We start from the raw sequence: 18,446 nt of genomic DNA on the forward strand, positions 1-18,446 counted from the left end.
TGTGGTAACAGAGATCCTTTTATTTATGTGTATGTGATTATTATTGGTGTAAATTGCATTTTTTATTATATTTATCTATTTTAGACATTCTTTTAAAATATTTTACATAATAAATTGTTATTTGAATCATTGAAAAACATATAGCGCTCCCTTGTGATAATATTTATTTATCCTTTCCCATTTTTCATTGATAAATCAACATTTCTACCTATATATTTAAATGTGTTTTCCTAATATTATAAATATAAAACTATTTCAGCATAATTAAAATAATATATTTTACCAGTTACATTGGAGATTTCTCCTTTGGAACACGGGACACATTCATAGCAGCAGACTGGCTTTAAATTATTCTTAATTTTTCTGCTACCAGGAGGGCAATTTGGAGAACATTGTGATAGTGGCACCTGTTGAGAAAGATAAGATTCTTATACCCATGGTTCTCCTCCAGACACAAAGAATGGATTGCTAGTGTAAATAACAAGGTGCCAAAACATTCAGGGGGTGCAGTGCCGTAACAAAACATTTTGATGCTCTGTGCAAAAAATAGAATTGGTGTCCACCTCCTTCACATATTTAAAATAGGGAAAATTGCATGACAACGGTGTGCACCTAAAATTTATGGCTGTGGCTTCATGGATGCACATTACACTACCCAATAGGGGGCCTAATTCAGACCTGATCACAACAGCAAACTTTTTCTCTAATGGGCAAAAACCATGTGCAGTACAGGTGGAGCAGATATAATGTGCAGAGAGAGTTAGATTTGGGAGGGGTGTGTTCAAACCGAAATCTAAATTGCAGTATAAAAATAAAGCAGCCAGTATTTACCCTGCACAGAAACGATGTAACCCACCCAAATCTACAGTAACTCTCTCTACATGTTATATCTGCCCCACCTGCAGTGCACATGGGCCCTCATTCCGAGTTGTTCGCTCGGTAAATTTCTTCGCATCGCAGCGATTTTCCGCTTAGTGCGCATGCGCAATGTTCGCACTGCGACTGCGCCAAGTAAATTTGCTATGCAGTTAGGAATTTTACTCACGGCTTTTTCATCGTTCTGGTGATCGTAATGTGATTGACAGGAAGTGGGTGTTAGTGGGCGGGAACTGACCGTTTTATGGGTGTGTGCGAAAAAACGCTACCGTTTCCGGAAAAAACGCAGGAGTGGCTGGAGAAACAGGGGAGTGTCTGAGCGAACGCTGGGTGTGTTTGTGACATCAAACCAGGAACGACAAGCACTGAACTGATCGCAGATGTCGAGTAAGTCTGGAGCTACTCAGAAACTGCTAAGAGAGGTCTAATCGCAATTTTGAGAATCTTTCGTTCGCAATTTTAAGAAGCTAAGATTCACTCCCAGTAGGCGGCGGCTTAGCGTGAGTAAATCTGCTAAAAGCAGCTTGCGAGCGAATAACTCGGAATGAGGGCCATGGTTTTTCCCATAAGTGAAAGATTTCGCTTTTGCGATCAGGTCTGAATTAGATTCAGAGTCCGTTAGTCACATTATAATGCACAGTAGAGCCCTTTATACACATTACACCACACAGTGGAGCCTCTTATATCCATTTCACCACAGTCAGGCTCCTCTAATATGTTATGCCACAGAAGAGTCCCTTACACACATTACGACAGGTAGTAATGCGATATCTCATTCATCCATATCATTCCTCTCCCCTTGCAGTGTCAGAGAAAGTGTGTGGGGAAGGGGGTGTGTCTGTCTCTGTTCATCCCCACCTGCCCAAGGAGCAATAGTTCACTTACATTACTGCTGCCGACTCTGACACCTGGAAGTCCACCTTCGTAAGAGCAGGAGGGGGGCCAGAAACACACAGGGAATACACTCTTCATCAACAGTGCTGCAGCTGTCTGCATATACAAATGTGGCCAATCGGTGTGGCTGCAGACGGTGCACGGTGTGCAAAGCACCATCTGCACCACCCTAGTTAGGGTCCTGATTGTCAGTAATACATTCACATACTGTAATGAAATAATGACATCCTTGGGGGTAATTATTAAGGAAGGTCATGTTAAAAGTGAAGCAATGCATAGAGAGGAGAATTGAGGAGTTTTTATGGGCAGGTAAAGTTATTATACATTTACAGAGAGTGATGCATAGGGAGTGGGTTAAGAGGGGATATCCTCTCCCCAATACACCCTCTCTATGCCTCACTCTCTGTAAATTTATATTTACCTTACCTGCCCTTTAATAACCCCTCATGCTCCCTCAGTTTGTCTCTTTTATTTATAACCTAACCTTTCTTGATTATTTTACTCCCCCCTATCAAATTACTGCACTTACAATATGACATTGCATTTCACATATTGCATGGTGGGGATACAGACCGGCTGTCTGACTGGAAGCTGGAGTGAGCCCACAGATCCACTTTGTGATGCTTTTGCCACTGTCTGCTCTGAGCTCAAACACGCTGCCAACGGAGACAGGGCTGCCCATTTCCTTCCCTCCCTGCCTAATTGCTGTGGGAGCTGGCTAGACTGGGAGAGACATCGCACATCTTTCCCTGGAGATGCTGCAGGGCTGTGCGTCTGGAGACAGGGTAAGCCGGGAGAGGGCAAAACATACAGGGGGTAGCTGCCATGCTGCCTACGGTCTTCTATGTAGAGGTGTGCTCAGCAGAGAAGGAGACGAGTGCATGACTACATACATGGCAGCACAGCAGATAGTGGTGACGGTGGTGAGCAGCCCTGCGGGTGCTGCCTGACGGTGCACCCACAGAGCATATGCACCTCCACTGCATATGCGCTGTGTGCAGGGCACCTCAGGCACACACCTAATTAAGGCCCTGGGGGGGAGATGTATCAAACCTTCGAGAGAGATAAAGTGGAGAGTAATACAGTTCTAACCAATCAGCTTCTAACTGTCATTTTAAAGGTTGTGTTTGAAAAATGACAGGAGCTGGTTGGGTGGAACTTTATCTCTGTCCACTTTCTCTCCAAGGCTTAGTACATAGACCATCTCAGTGTCTGAAGTTCAGTATCTGTCTGTCATGCTCTGGAAGTGTGCAACCACGGGGATATTTATGACTGGATCACTGCAGCGGCAGCGATTGCAGTCTGAAGCCCTTTGAGGAGTACACTTCCATAGCTGGCCCAGTGCGCGTGTGCACCCCGGGAGGCCCAATGAGATGCTGACAGCCTCTCAGTGCTGCGATCACCTCTGCCTGATTGACAGGCAGAGGTGGTCGTGGGTTGGGAGGGGGCATGCCAACATTTGTGTCTGGACCTTTTGCGGGGGCGGGCCGCAGTGGCTGCATGACGTCACATGAAGCCACTGCAATCCGTGACACGGAGGGTAGCCGCCTGCCTGTGCAGCTAGGCTGCGCAGGCAGGGAGCTACTCAGTGGATGCAAAAGCTTGGGGGTAGGGCCTGACATGTGGGGTGGACTAGCCCTGTGCTGGGCGTCCCCCCCATGTCATAGTAAATGATCGTAAATGTGCTAAATTTAGCACATCTACGGTCAGATCTGAATCACCCACTTTGGAGAACAGAAAGGTACATGAAAGAAGAAAAGACAATAATGAATCTTCTACTGTATGCTTTCTGTCACACTAGCTTTCTAGAAATGGATTCAGTAACACCCATACTGTAATTAGTATGACCTATCGCTCTGCGAACAGCACAATAAATTATTATCCCTCACTATAATAATAAATGAATAAGCTCTCCCTCCACCTCAGCAAACTGTTAATCCCACCACAGCAATAAATCAATAGCTAAGCCAAGGATGTAGATATAATGGGTCTGACCCTCTCTATGCCCCAGTTATGCACCAAGCGATGTGCTTACCTCCTGATCTCTGCAGGCAAGGTAAAGTTTACCAGAGTGTTGCTACAGGTATACAGTATATACATACTAATAAAAGCAATCTAAATAGAGGTAGCTGTATTACTTCTCTCTCATTCTCCAGTTATCCCCTTAATGTTTGAAGTTCAAAATATATTACTACTCCATATATATATATATATATATATATATATATATAAAATTAGTAACCTTACTATAAGAAAATTTTATTTGATTTTTTCATCCAAAATTGATTCTTATGAAGGGTTATTTGATATGTCTAATACATTTATTTATATACCATTGATTACCCTATGACCTAAAAGTATTAATACTATTAAATTAGATTACGATCTGTTGAGACCTGAGGATGAAAAGCACTTGATATTTTAATGATACGCTTTGCCTGGTATTTATGTATAACAAAAGGTGACCATAATATGATTATTGAAATCTTAAGTATTATTCAAACATTATCTGAATGAATGATTATACTCACCTTATAAATATGAAGACTATATTACTAGTATATGTACCTATCCTCCTGAGAAATGCGTATACCCTATAATATGAATTATATATCATATACAGTATACTTTGTAATATCTATTAGTTTATATTGATTTATGTTTATATACATGTGTATATTTTATTGCATAGGTTCTCAAACTCGGTCCTCAGGACCCCGCACAGTGCATGTTTTGCAGGTAACCCAGCAGGTGCACAGGTGAATTAATTACTCACTGACACATTTTAAAAGGTCCACAGGTGGAACTAATCATTTCACTTGCGATTCTGTGTAGAGACCTGCAAAACATGCACCGTGTGGGGTCCTGAGGACCGAGTTTGAGAACCTGTGTTTTATTGCATAAGGCTTTTATTTTCTAAGATCTATACCCCTGAAGAAGTCCATAATAGAGGACAAAACATGTTGTGTTACTTTTACAACAGCCTGAAAATCCTGAGGGGCAATCCACCTATGAGCTCACAACCGAAAGGGTGAGGTGTATAACATCATACCCCGAGGGAACTAGCAGGTTACCGTATACGTAAATTTGGTGTATTGTGTGTACAGTGTTACTCTATATGTAAAGATTTTACAACCCTCTTTTTATCTATAAGAATAAACATTTTAACAATTGTTATTATTGATATTTCAAATACTTAAGGGTATCTAAGAAAAATCTTGTTAGTAATATTGGTGCACCTAAATTACCTTGTTTGCTGTTTCTGTCATTTGATCCCTACTAGCAGGGTTCACCATCAGGTTGCAGCCTACTTATTCCCAGTGCAACAAATAGGCTATTGTTGTGTATATATGTATATATATATATATATATATATATATAGATCAGAGGGCGCTAAACATAATAGAATATTCTTATAATCCACCATCCATTATATAAAGTTCTAATAAAAGCATTGGCTTAAAAATTTATTAACAGGCTCCAATAAAATCAATTCATTCCATAATAGTACAATGACATAACAGATTTATCTCTTTAACAGCTAATTCCGGGTATGATCCCTTGTTGCTGTAAGTTCAACGTGTAACAGAATGTCAATCAGAAGAACCCAATGCATTTCATCCCATGTGACTTCCTCAGGGGTACAAGATCTGAATGATAAAATAACTAAACAATATAAAATGTAAACATATACAATACAATTGGTAGTCTCATAAAGAGCCATACATACCAATTGGTTAGATAAAACATGATTAAGGTAGCTTGAAAAAAGTGAAAGCATCACTGTGAGTATTGATTCAGGTAAATCGAAAAAGACCAGTAGATGACTTGAAATAAGTGCCAGTATAGAAAAACAGATTGTGGAGGTGGGTGGTGTTGAAGTTAAAAAAAAATATATGTACCAGTATGTGTCTGAGTGATAAACTCTAGACAAGGGACTTTAAAGGGGTCTTAAAAACTAGACCAGATATCTGAATCTGACCCAAGATCTAAATCAGACCTATAATAAAGGATAATGAGTCTCAATTAGGGGGAAAAAAGATCCTCCTTTGATTTAATCCACCATTGTGAAGTGTGAAAAATATATATTATACATACCAAAATGTTGTGCAATAATAAACGGCACTGGACGTTAGAGAATGGTGCAAATTCCTCTTACAGTATAAAGGCTGAAGTGCCTAAAAAAGTTTATACATTGAATTCATTTTACTGAAATCTATTATTAAAATCCAAATGGATAATACACTAATGCTACCAGGATCTCTTGTATCTAAGTCCCAGGAGAGAATGATTACAAACTTATAATGAGCCTTAAAAACCATCATGGTACAAACAGAACAGTTAATAATCTTTTAACAATCATTGAAAAAAATATCCATAATTTAATTGGTCACTTGTACCCGATGCTATCGCTGCCCGTATAGCCGACCTGTGTTGTGTAAGCCTCACTTTCAGTTGACATTCGGTCTTTCCAACATAGTATAGCCCACAAGGGCATACTATGACATATATTACGAACTTTGTAGTGCACGTTAATGGCCACCTTATTTTCAGCCTCTTACCAGTCTGTGGGTGCGGTATGGTGTCACCAATAAGCATAAAGGAACAAGTTGTGCATCCTAAGCATTTGAAACATCCGTTCTTTCTACTTAGAAAATTTCTGGATGCTTTTGGTTGACAGAAACCTGTTGCATCTGTTTTGACAATCATGTCCTTGATGTTTCTGCTACGAGTGTAGCTGGGCATCAATCCATGGTTCTGGAAACATTTCAGATCCGGATCTGAAGTGACCAACCGATAGCCCGTCACTTTGCCTCCTTGCGACATAATCTGGCTAGCCTTAGATATAAAGCGGTAGACCATGTCCCTGCCTCCATACGCGGTGGTGACAGGGGCAAGAAATTGCTCCAATTAGAATCCAAATGGATTTTTAAGCTTGACTGTTTGGCTCCAAGGGGACTTAATGAAACCCTGGGGCTTATCAATTTTCTGTAATGGGGTGTTAGGCAGTACGAAAAATCATCAGGTGTACACATATAAGCTGGGGTCACAACATTTCTTTAATAGAAGGTATAGTCAGAATAGTTACCCAATTGCTTCCTTAGAAAGGCCGAGCTGAAAGGTGTTTTTGCGGCTGGCAAAAGTGCCATATACTATGGCAACCACAGTTCTTTACAAAATAAAAAATTATTTTTCTGTACTAAAAAGGTGAAAGAAGACATTTACATGAAATAGATAAGTGCCATTAGGTCACATTGCAGGTTTTTGTGTCACGCTGTCCAGTGCAGGTATTTTATTTACACATTGCACTTTTTAGGTCTACACATTTTGGTTTTCAGGCATACTCTAGCTCACATTGAGCGCATCTTTGTATGTATGTCTAAGTGTTTCATGTTATTACACAGGATTGTTTTTCACAATGTGTATTATACTTATCTAGTATCTAGATGTTATGAATTTAGGTATTGTTTATGTTTTTTCCTTCCTACATGACAGCTCGCGGCGATTCGTCATGGTAACCGACTGGCCCAGTTACGTCACTTCCTGACCTCTGGTAACGTAGAGACCGGAAGTGCGGGACAAGGGAGGTCTGGAACACCGCGAGGCACGCAGCTGAGTGTCATGGAAAGGGGGTAAGTGGCACTAATTGTTATATGTATTTATACTTGTACTGATGCACTTTATCACTGTCTGAGGAAGGGGATACGTCCCCGAAACGTAACACGCATTAAAACAGCATCCGCACATGGATGTTTTTTTCACTATTTGTGCAAGTCTTTGAGTGCCGCCTTCAACACTGTTTGTATATTTGGGTGGGCATGTCCCACAGGGAAGGCACCCTAGCAAGATAAACACAGCAGGAGTGCCGGAGCCGAGCAGTCGTATATATATATATATATATATATAAATAGAATCCAAGGTCCGGCACTCCCCACTTAGTAGAAAACTTGAGCCGGTGCCCTCACAAATGAAAAATATGAAACAAGCGCAGGTGCGGCACTCAGGCAAAGTAGCAGCAAGAATGACAGGCGGAGACTGTATTAATCAATCAACGTTTCAATATCCGAAAATATTGTCATCAGGATTCAATATTTTCGGATATTGAAATGTTGATTGATTAATACAGTCTCCGCCTGTCATTCTTGCTGCTACTTTGCCTGAGTGCCGCACCTGCGCTTATTTTATATATATATATATATATATATATACATATATATATATATTATTTTTTTAAAGTTGCAGCTTAATTCAAACTGCATGGAGTCACAGGGCTTACAGATGCACATGAACAATGCACAGTAGTGTAAAGAGTTTATTTTTTTTAGATTAGGTTTGTTTGATATTATGTACAGTATGTCCTGACAAAGGAGGCATTGCAGGCCCCTGAAATGTTGACAGTTCAGAATTAAAAGTATCTTTATTGCGAAGTTTCTGCTGAGCGCCATTTTTCTGGATGCTTGATGCTTGGGATATTTATTCCCCTGAATCGGTAACCGGAAGCAGCTATTTTATGGATATGCGAGTGGATTTAGGACTATACATGTATATATATATATATATATATATATATATATATATATATATACAATAGTTGTCCTGCCTGTTCTTCGCATGGCAGTTTCTGATTTTCAGTTATTTATATATATATATATATACATATAAATGAGTGTTAAAAATTATAAAATAATCTCTAGAGATGTACATTTGAGACGTCTTAATGTAAGTAAATATTAATCCATGGTTCTTGGCATTACCTGAGGAGCACCCATAGAAGATACTGTAAAAAGGGACAGGACTATTTTTGTAGTTTATTAAATTCTACACACTGGAGGTGCAATCCAAATTTTGATCTGATTGTCCATTTGGGCGTTATCGTTCATGCAACGCAAGTCATGCATCAGTAATGATGTCATTATGTCAGCCCTCTTTTTATCCCCTTAGGGGGGTTATTAAAATTCAAACTATGTAGTTTTTCTTTTTCCCATCTGAAGCATACAGTACCTATGGTATGTTAAATTTCAGCTTCCTAATATATCGGGAAGTAAAATAATTTGTGATAAGTGAGTGAGTGAGGGCTCTTGCATTTATGTATAAATATATATATATATATATATATATTTTTAAGTGACAGCTCAATTCAAGCTGCATGGAGTCAGAAGGCTTATAAATGCACGTGAACCTAGCAAACAAGGGTGAAGCACACAAAACAGTACAAACAATAGAAGAATATCTTTGCTTTTCACTTTGCAGCTCAACTCCACTGTGGCAATACAAAGTGGTTTTATTTTAATGTGTATGTGAATAATAACTACTTAGAGGTTCAATGCACACAGGTTGTGCAAACTTAAAATAATAATGTTTTTCTTCTTTTTTATTTTTTTACTTTTTTTGTATGTTTTTCTTTTTTTTTCCAAACCTGACAATGAAAATACAAAATGTAGTGCTGCTTGTAAAAAGCCACTTTAGATGGACACAGCACAGTCAAAGCAGCAGACTACAGTTATTTGTATGGTAAAACAAAGCATTGTGAAGTAACAATTTTCTAAGTAAGAAGAAAGAAGAAAAAAAAAGAAAAATAATCAATTGAAAAAAGAAAAGAATTAGAAAGAAAAAGTTAAAATTAAAAATAATGTTTAAGCTCTTTTTAGTGATTCTGCAGCTTTTCCGGTAGGTAGAGAAGCCAATTGCAGGAGTCTGTATTGTGCCGTAAAGGACCTCTCAAGCGAAGGTGTCCCTGCAGTCTAACCTAAGGTCCAGCATCCTGTAGCCGGTTTCTGTGTTGCCGGATGCTTTGTGGAGCTTAATGGTCTGTTTGCAGCTGGTTTCCTTGCAGCTGGATGTATCGTCTCTGTGCTGTATTACTCTACTCCTTCAAGTTTCTGCTGCTAGCTTTCCAACGCGTTTTGTGCATGTGCACTTAATCATGGGTGTCTTTCCTTCCTGTGGGGGCTGTATTTTTATACCAAGTTCCTTAAAAAAAAACTTCTTCTTAAACTTTATTTGTATTGCTAAAAAATGGAAGGTTTCTACAGGAAGTGATTATATAAAATTGGTGGAAACTGCATGGTAATTGTAATTCTTCATTTTTAAGAGGGTATTTTATAAAGAAGGAGGAACAAAAAGTAATTAAACAAAAAGAGAGAATAAAAATAGGAAAGAAAGGAATAAATCAGCATTGTTCTCTATATGTGGTATATTAAATGTAGTCATATAAAATATTTAAAATTCTTAGGTATAACATAATTTAAGTTAAAAGGTTGGAAAGGTAATATTTCTATTTTTATTAATCAGCAATTAGGAATGTCTTAAGGTCAATATCAATATTTAGTCCATTTGGTTGTAATGTATTTAAAAAATATATCCAATGTGTTTAATTTTTAATTAGGTCAGAACTCAGATCTCCTCTCTCCAATTTGCTGTTATTTCTGTATTCCTACGAATTTTACCAGTGATGGATCCTTATTATGATGTTCTGAGTAATATTGCGAGACACTATGTATCACCAATACAGCAGAGTACAGTGCAGCATACAGTAGCGTGCTGAGAGTGGAATGGCACTGAGTACCAGCTGCGACAACCATATATAGATTCAAAAACCCACGAGAATCCGATGCCGGGAGGATGAAGTTTGGCTTAAATTTGAAATATGAGCCTTGCAGTAAAACAAGTGTCAAGATTAGACCCAGATTCCCAAATTCAAAGACATTTGGATTAAAGGTAATCTAAACCGCTCATCTCTAAAATAATCATACTTCAACTGAAGGGGATGGAATTCAATTACCCACGCTCCATTTCCACTGTAAAAAAATTGTGGCAAAATCCTGTTTTACCAGAATTGTTTTTTCAGGATAATTCAATTATCCTATTTTTCTCTTTTTGCTACCATTTTACTGAAAAAGCACACAGGATCTGGGATAAGTACCAAGATCCATGTGTTTTCCAGATCAAGGCCATGAAAATATGGCACTTATTGCTGATTTTGTTTCTCTTTCCCCTGGGCAGGTGAAACAAAATCCCCAATAGTTCAGGCTATCGGATATAATTGAATTACCCCCCATCCCCACCCCAAGATCAATTAGCTACAGTAATTTCCACGGCTAACTAAATTCTTCCCTTAGACCTTTAAACTATTTTTTACTTCTCACCTTGTTTGTGTCCGTTTTCCAGATAATAACACTTGAATCAATGATAAATTGTTTATCTGGTAATTTCCATGGTGTGAAGTAACCCACAGTTATATCGATAGGAATCTTCCTTCGTTTCCCTAACCACATATAAATGTAGTACTCTGTACTCAATTCTCCTTTTTTATCAAAGTAAAACCTCTTCTCTTCTCCAACTTCATACTGAATCGATCTCAGGTATTTGTGTAACTTTCAATAAAACAGACATTTTTAAGTTCACATTGGTCATATATTTTACACGGTCACAATACACTGGTCCTGTAAAAAGAATTTTATCTCACATGATGGCAAGCAAAGCACCAGATCATACAGTATATAATATATATATATATATATATATATATATATATATATATAATATGACATTTTCAACAACTTGGACAGTTTTCTGAAATTCCACTGTATCAGAACTAAAATTTGTTTACAAATAACAGATAGAAAATGCATTGTGACAACGGGTGAGGTTCTGGTGATTACTATAAACAATCACAGAACTGGTTTATAGATCACCTGCCGAATGACTTATGGCTTCTAAGAGGTGAGACAGTCACCAAGTTCAGCTGCTGCACAACCACTAGGAAAACAACCGGCAGGTTAAAATAAACAAGCTCACACAGGAGTGTTATTTTATTTTTGAATTAATGTTTTTATGAACTCATCTTCTCAATTAATCTTTTTGTGATCATTCATAAATGAGTGTAATCTCTTTTTCTTTAACCTGAGAAAACCCTCAGACAGCAGTGGTAGTCCAAATGAGGAAAAGAAAGAAACAAACCTGAAAAATGAACCATCTACAGATGTTCTGTAACAAGCCTCCTCACTGTAATATGAGCATGGCTACATCTGTACATTCTACTGTATGAGTGGCAAAAATACATATTCTTCCTGACTCTTCCCCTCTAATCACATTACAAGATGCCAATAATGGTCACATTGCATTTTGTGTAATATCCACCTCTCTATACAATGTGGATAATAATATTATGACTACACATATAAGGCACCAACTGAAAATCTATTACATAAGAAACAATTACAAAGATGGGTAGAAGCACTAAATACAAATAAAATAAAATGTTCATAATGTATTACATCTTACAATTGTTCTTTGAGAAAGACAATATTTACTGTTTGTTTGAAGTTATTCAGTTTATATTGATAATAATAATAATAACAACAATAATAATACTAATAATAATAATAATAATAATAATAATAATAATAACAACAACCTTGTTTCTATAATCAAATGTTTCCACTTTGTACTCAGAATGCTGGTGTTCCTTAGATAACAGAATATCATCTAAAGCATGAAACATTGTCAGTAAGGCATTGTATAGAATAGGAAAACCAGTGTGAAATAAAAATGAGGTTATAGATTCATATCCTGAGCATCTGTGCAGTTTAATATCATATATCTCTCCAAACAGTGAATTTTTATGTTTATTTGGAGACAAACAGTGGAAACGTATTATCCAGGTATCTTCAAGGAACTTGTCATCTGGGTAATTGGATGGATGGATACTCTGTGTAAACTCTCTCATTGCAATTTTACTATATGGATTAACAAAATGTCTTCTTCTACTATTGTTCACTTCATCAGGTTCCAAATGATGTGTAAACCCTAAAGAAAGGTTAAATACTTTACTAAAACCTGTCTCATATTCATAATTATTGAACCAGGGAGGGGGAAAGATTATAGTCTTATTAGTTGCTACTTCCAATACAAGAAGCAAGTACAAAGATACTGATCCACAGACAACAATGACATTGGCTGAAGATCGTGAAATGATCTGTCGGTTTATGCTATTGTCAACCGTTGTGCCTTTATATCCAATGTCATGTAGACGGTTTTTAATATCAACTTTAGCTGTAAACTCAATACAGATGCCGTGACTCATAAGTAATGAGCTGAGAATGCTGCTTTCTCTGTTTCCACTGTCATCGTCAGTAGTGACAATTCCAATCCAGTTCCATGAAAAATGTTTCAAGAATTTTAAAACAGCAGAAAAGTAAACATGGTCATTATATGCGGTGCTGAAAAGATATGGAAACACATTCCTGTCTCGTAGCTGGGTCTGTAGCACCGTAGCTGATCTAGAAAGAATGGCACATCTATTAGGAAAGCTAAACAATGCTACTATATTTAAGTTTACGTATACATCAGCTGGTTATTTGACTTTTAATATCAAGAACAAATCCATTGTAATTAAAGGTTAATAAGGAGAAAATAATTATTCCAGAATTAAATGATGATTATCTGGTGATCATGAGCATTAAATTGAGTTAGTTATTTAATTTAAAAATTAAATATATCAGAGTACAGATCACAGTCGGAAAATGTAATTGGCTGTATATGCAATATTGGCATATTTACTTTATATTCAGTCCCATCATACATTTGCCCATAGCTATAGTTAAGCTCATTACTCAATAAACAGCAGAATTTATAACCAATAAAAGAGAAAGCTAATTAAACATTTTACATTGTTTCTGAAAAATCTGAAAAGGAACACCACTATGAAGGATTTGCCATAAACATATGGTAAATTAGCCAGCAGTAACCTTTAACATGAAAACACTAGTCCCTAACTCCACTACATAATTATTTATTTGTACATTTATATCCTGTAATTTGTATGATTAATAAGATTATATTACAGTACATGACTGTGCATTTATTTATTTTTTATTGTATTTTAGTCATATTTTTATATACAGTATAATATTAGCGGTATATCTGCACCACAATATCTCTGAAGTTTATACATATATACTGTACATTACTTTTACTTGAAATAGCAAAATGAGGATCATCATCATCATCATCATTATAAACAGTTATTTATACTGCAGCGCTATTATTTTACAAAGTGCCTTACAATTGGGAGCAAAACAGTAACAAAATTAGCAGTGGCATAACAGGTCCTTTGTGGGCCCCATAGCAACATTTTGAGAGGGTCTCCCTGCATTTAGATGCAATGGGAGACCAGTAGTAGGTATAGAAGTCAGCAGGTGTGGCCCCATTAGATCCCAGGTATAGACCCCAGGGGCCAAATGTAATAGAGTGAGAGGGTCTGATGAAGTCACTAATAACTGTACAGGTGGGGAAACATGTTAACATACTAATTACATCTATTGTGGGGAGAGCACAGACCAGCAGTGCAGAGCAGCAGGACCGTAGCACAGACAGATCAGCTTGCAGTCGATCTGTGGAATTGAGAGTGCTCAGCTGCCACTGCAGTGGGAGCACACCAGCCGCCATCTAACTTACTGGAAACTACTAATTTAGGTAGGAGAAGATTGTCCTTAATAGCGCTATCACCCCACTCTCATTAGTTATTGCAGTAACGGAGTGCAACTATTATTGGCAATGGTGAACATTGTCCTATAAAAGGGTATTGTGGAGAGTGGAACACATACCTCTAGAACAAATATTCCTCTGGATATGGCCATTTCTAAAGGACACCAGCACCAGGGGCCGTGAGGGAAATGAGAGACAGCTTTATTCCATGAAAGTGGTAAATACATTTTGGCTTGTATATACTAAAAAATCTTTTGACTCCCACATCATTCTGTGAGCTGTTACCAATTAACTAATTGTGGAAGATAATTTGCAACCTAGACGCCTGATCAATTTTGTTTTTTTCTTAATAGAGTGAGAGTTTCAAAAAGTGAGAGATTTGGTAAGGTTTTGCAGTTTTTTTTTAAGTGGCAATCATTTACACAACAAGATCAACCTGGTTTTGCAGTGTAAATGATTTTCACTTTAAAAAAAACTGCAACACTTTACCAAATCTCTCACTTTCTGAAACGCTCACTGTATTACATTTGGCCCCAGCTCTGTGTGTGTGTGCAGGTGTGGCTCTGGTACTGAAGCAGCTTCACCTGCTGCCAGCGCTCTGTTGCATACATGCAGGGCTGCATGTAGAGGGAGAGGATTATTGTAGTGCTGAAGCTTACTGACTTGGTTTAGGGGGAGTGGCAGTCTCGGGCCCTTGTGACTTCCTGGGCCCCATAGCAGCTGCATCCCCTGCGCCTATAGTAGTCACTCCAGTGAAAACCAGACTGGGTAATAACGGACAAGCAAAAGAGGTAAGTGGGTCCTGCTCACAAGTTTTCAATGTTAAGGGAAATAATAATACATAATAATAATAATAATAATAATAATAATTATTATTGTTATTATTACTACATATTACATATTACACCTGCCAGTTTTTTTGGGTTGTATAACCAATTCACATGGAAATGTTGGTCTAGAGTCAATAGAAAGGGAAAGTGAAAAAAAAAAAGAGAAAGTAGGTAAAGTTATGTGTGGACTGTATAGAGGGGATATAATTGTGTAGGAAAGTTTATGCAGGTGATTCTGGAGTTTGACGAGCTTGTCTGAAGAGATGAGTTTTAATAAACACTTTGAGTTTTTGAGACAATAGAAAAGTCATATTGAGCATGTGAGAGCATTTTACAGTGGTGGTGGTACAGCCCCAAAAAGTCCAGTAACCATGGATGAGAGCAGGTAAATGGTGTAGATGGAAGATGCAGATCTTGTTTAGGTTAAGAAGGTCCACCAGGAAGATATTTTGATATAAGTAAATAGATATAAAGTATGTTGGTGTAGTTTCTTAAGGTGCAAGCAAAAGTATAGTGGTAGAATTAGGTTAGGTGGTGGTAGTGAACAGAAATACTTTTTTCAATCAACACTAATAACAAAATACTGCAAATCTGTGTGTATGTAGTAGGGATGAGTGGGTTTGGTTCCACCCAAGAACTTCAAGCTCCGAGCCCAGATCCGAGTCCGGCTCGGGACTTCCCGCCAGACTCAGAAACAAGAAAAAGGCAAAATGTCATCATCCCTCTGTCTGAATCTTGCAGGTTTTGGATTCCATATAAACAGCCACGCGTCGCCACCATTTTCATTCTGGACTTGGAGAGTGAGTGAGACAGACCTCTGTCTCTCTCTCTCTGTGGGTGGTGGCATCGGGTGTGGTTAGTGTGTGCTTTGTAGGGGTGCTGCTGCAGTCACTGAGGTGTACCTGTGCTGTAATAGTGGTGTTGTCCTTGCTGTCACTGGTTGTCACTGGCTGACATTGGTGTTTCATGTGCTGCAGCTGTACATGGGTGTTGCTGTCCTGGCTATCACTGTGTTGTGCAGGGGCACTGTCCTCCTGTATGCTGGAAAATATAGGGGTGCTGCTGGCCCTGTATGTTGTAAAAAGTAAGGGCTGCAGTTTTAAAATTTAAAAGCACACTGCTCCTATATGCATTCAAATTTACGGGTGCTGCTGGCCCTGTATGTTGTTAAATATTACAAGCACACTGCTCTTTTATGCTGTAAAATATTGGGGGGTTGCTGTTCAAATAACATTACACTGGCCCTGTATGTTGTAAAAATATAGGGGTGCAGTTATTAAACATTTAAACAACACTGCTGTATGCTGTAAAAAATTGGGTACTGCTGGCCCTGTATGTTGTAAAAATTCAGAGGTGCAGTTGTTAAAAATTAAAAGCACACTGCTCTTGTATGATGTAAAATATAGGGGTGTTGCTCTTAAAATAACATTGTTGTAAAAATTCAGGAGTGCAGTGAATATCAATGTACATTGGCCCTGTCTTGTGAGCTGTAATAATTCTAGGGTGCAGTGAAAATCAGTGTACACTGGCCCTGTCTTGTATGCTGTAAAATTGCAGGTGTTGTGAAAATACAGGGGTGCTGGCACTGTCTGCGGTTGCGATGTCTAGGCCTGACCTTCACAACACTGTATAGAAGAGTAGGCTCCTACCACCATTTGCATGCCCCCTGCAAGTGCTGCTATGAGCACCGCCAGCCCAGTTGCTGATATTGAGATTGAGGATGTCACTGTAGAAGTACATCAGGATAAGGAAGATATGGATGTAGCTGGCGCTGTGGAGGAAGTCGGTGAAAAGGATTCTGATGGTGATGTGGTTTGTTTGAATAAGGCACCAGTGGTGACAGTTGTTGGCCATGGGATGAAAAAGCACATTGTTATGCCTGGGCAAAATACCAAAAAAGCCATCTCTTCAGTGTGGAATTATTTCTCCACAAATCCGGACAACAGGTGTCAAGCCATCTGTTGCCTTTGTCAATCCATAATAAGTAGAGGTAAGGACGTTAACCACCTTTGAACATCCTCCCTTATTTGTCACCTGCAGCGCAATCATCATAAGTTATTGTAAAGTTCAGAAACTTTGGGTAATTATATGGTTTTGTTTGAATATTATTTCTCTGTGAGGATGAGGATGTAAACACTGAAGGGGGGGAATCTGAGGATGATATCTTGTCACTGTAGAGCCAGTTTATGCAAGTACAAATTAATTGCTTCTTTTTTGTTGGGGGCCAATCAAGTGTTCATGTCCTGTTTATACAACATAAGGGTGGCTGGGAGGGCCCAAGGACAATTCCATCTGGCACCTCTTTTTTTTCTTTGCATTATGTGCTCTTTGAGGCCTATTTTTTAATCTGCCATCCTGTCGGCCACTGCAGTGCCACTCCTAGATGGGCCAGGTGTTTGTGCCGCCCACTTGTGTCGCTTAGCTTAGTCATCCATTGACCTTGTTGCACATCTTTTTTTTCTTTGCATTATGTGCTCTTTAGGGCCTAGTTTTTAAAACTGACATCCTGTCTGGAACTGCAGTGCCAATCCTAAATATGCCAGGTGTTTGTGCCGTCAACTTCTGTCACTTAGCTTAGTCATCTAGCGACCTTGGTGTAACCTTTTTGTCTAAAAACAATATTGTGAGGTGTGATGTGTTCAGAATAGATGGAAAATGAGTGGAAATGAATGATATTGAGGTTAATAATACCATAGGATCAACATTACCCCCAAATTCTGTGATTTTAGCTATTTTTATGTTTTTTTTTAAAAAATCACCCAGATCCAAAACCAAAACACGAAAGGGTGGTTTTGGCAAAACCAACCCAGATCCAAAACAAGAGCAGGGATCCAGATCTAAAACCAAAACACAAAACACTAAAAGTGTCCGCCCCCTAGTATGTAGTAAATAAAAGATTGGGAATTTTGTTCATATTTTTTGAGCAAAACATTTAAACTTGTAGCCATTGTCAATTACCCCAAAATACATTTTGCAAAGACAACTAAAGGGACAGTTAAAGTGATACATGCTGGTAGTTGTAGTCTTCAGTTTCATGCACATTGGTTGCTGTGTTGACAGGGGTTCAGTATGATTTACAGATTAACACAATACCGATGGTCCATAATCCCGACAGCCATTGACCTACAGTCACAATACCGACATTGTCAAAATACAGACATGTATTATGCTGACATATTTGAAATGCTGACATACTCGGAATACCGACATTTCAAATGCCGGCATGTCAAAATACTGGCAAGAGTGTTTACGGGTTTTTTGTGTCAATGTCGATATAGGTCAACATGAACACTGTCTAAGTGTTCTGCGTCCCCTCATATCTTCGGGCATGGTGCCTCATTGTGCACGGAACACTAT

General features: G+C 38.4%; 1 pseudogene; it reads right to left on the reverse strand.

Moving 5' to 3' along the window:
- Nucleotides 1-18,446, reverse strand: part of LOC135051676 (vomeronasal type-2 receptor 26-like) — an 81,794-nt pseudogene that overhangs the window by 9,291 nt on the left and 54,057 nt on the right.

This window comes from Pseudophryne corroboree, chromosome 1 (genome assembly GCF_028390025.1).
Source record: "Pseudophryne corroboree isolate aPseCor3 chromosome 1, aPseCor3.hap2, whole genome shotgun sequence".
Classification (NCBI taxonomy): Eukaryota; Metazoa; Chordata; class Amphibia; order Anura; family Myobatrachidae; genus Pseudophryne; species Pseudophryne corroboree.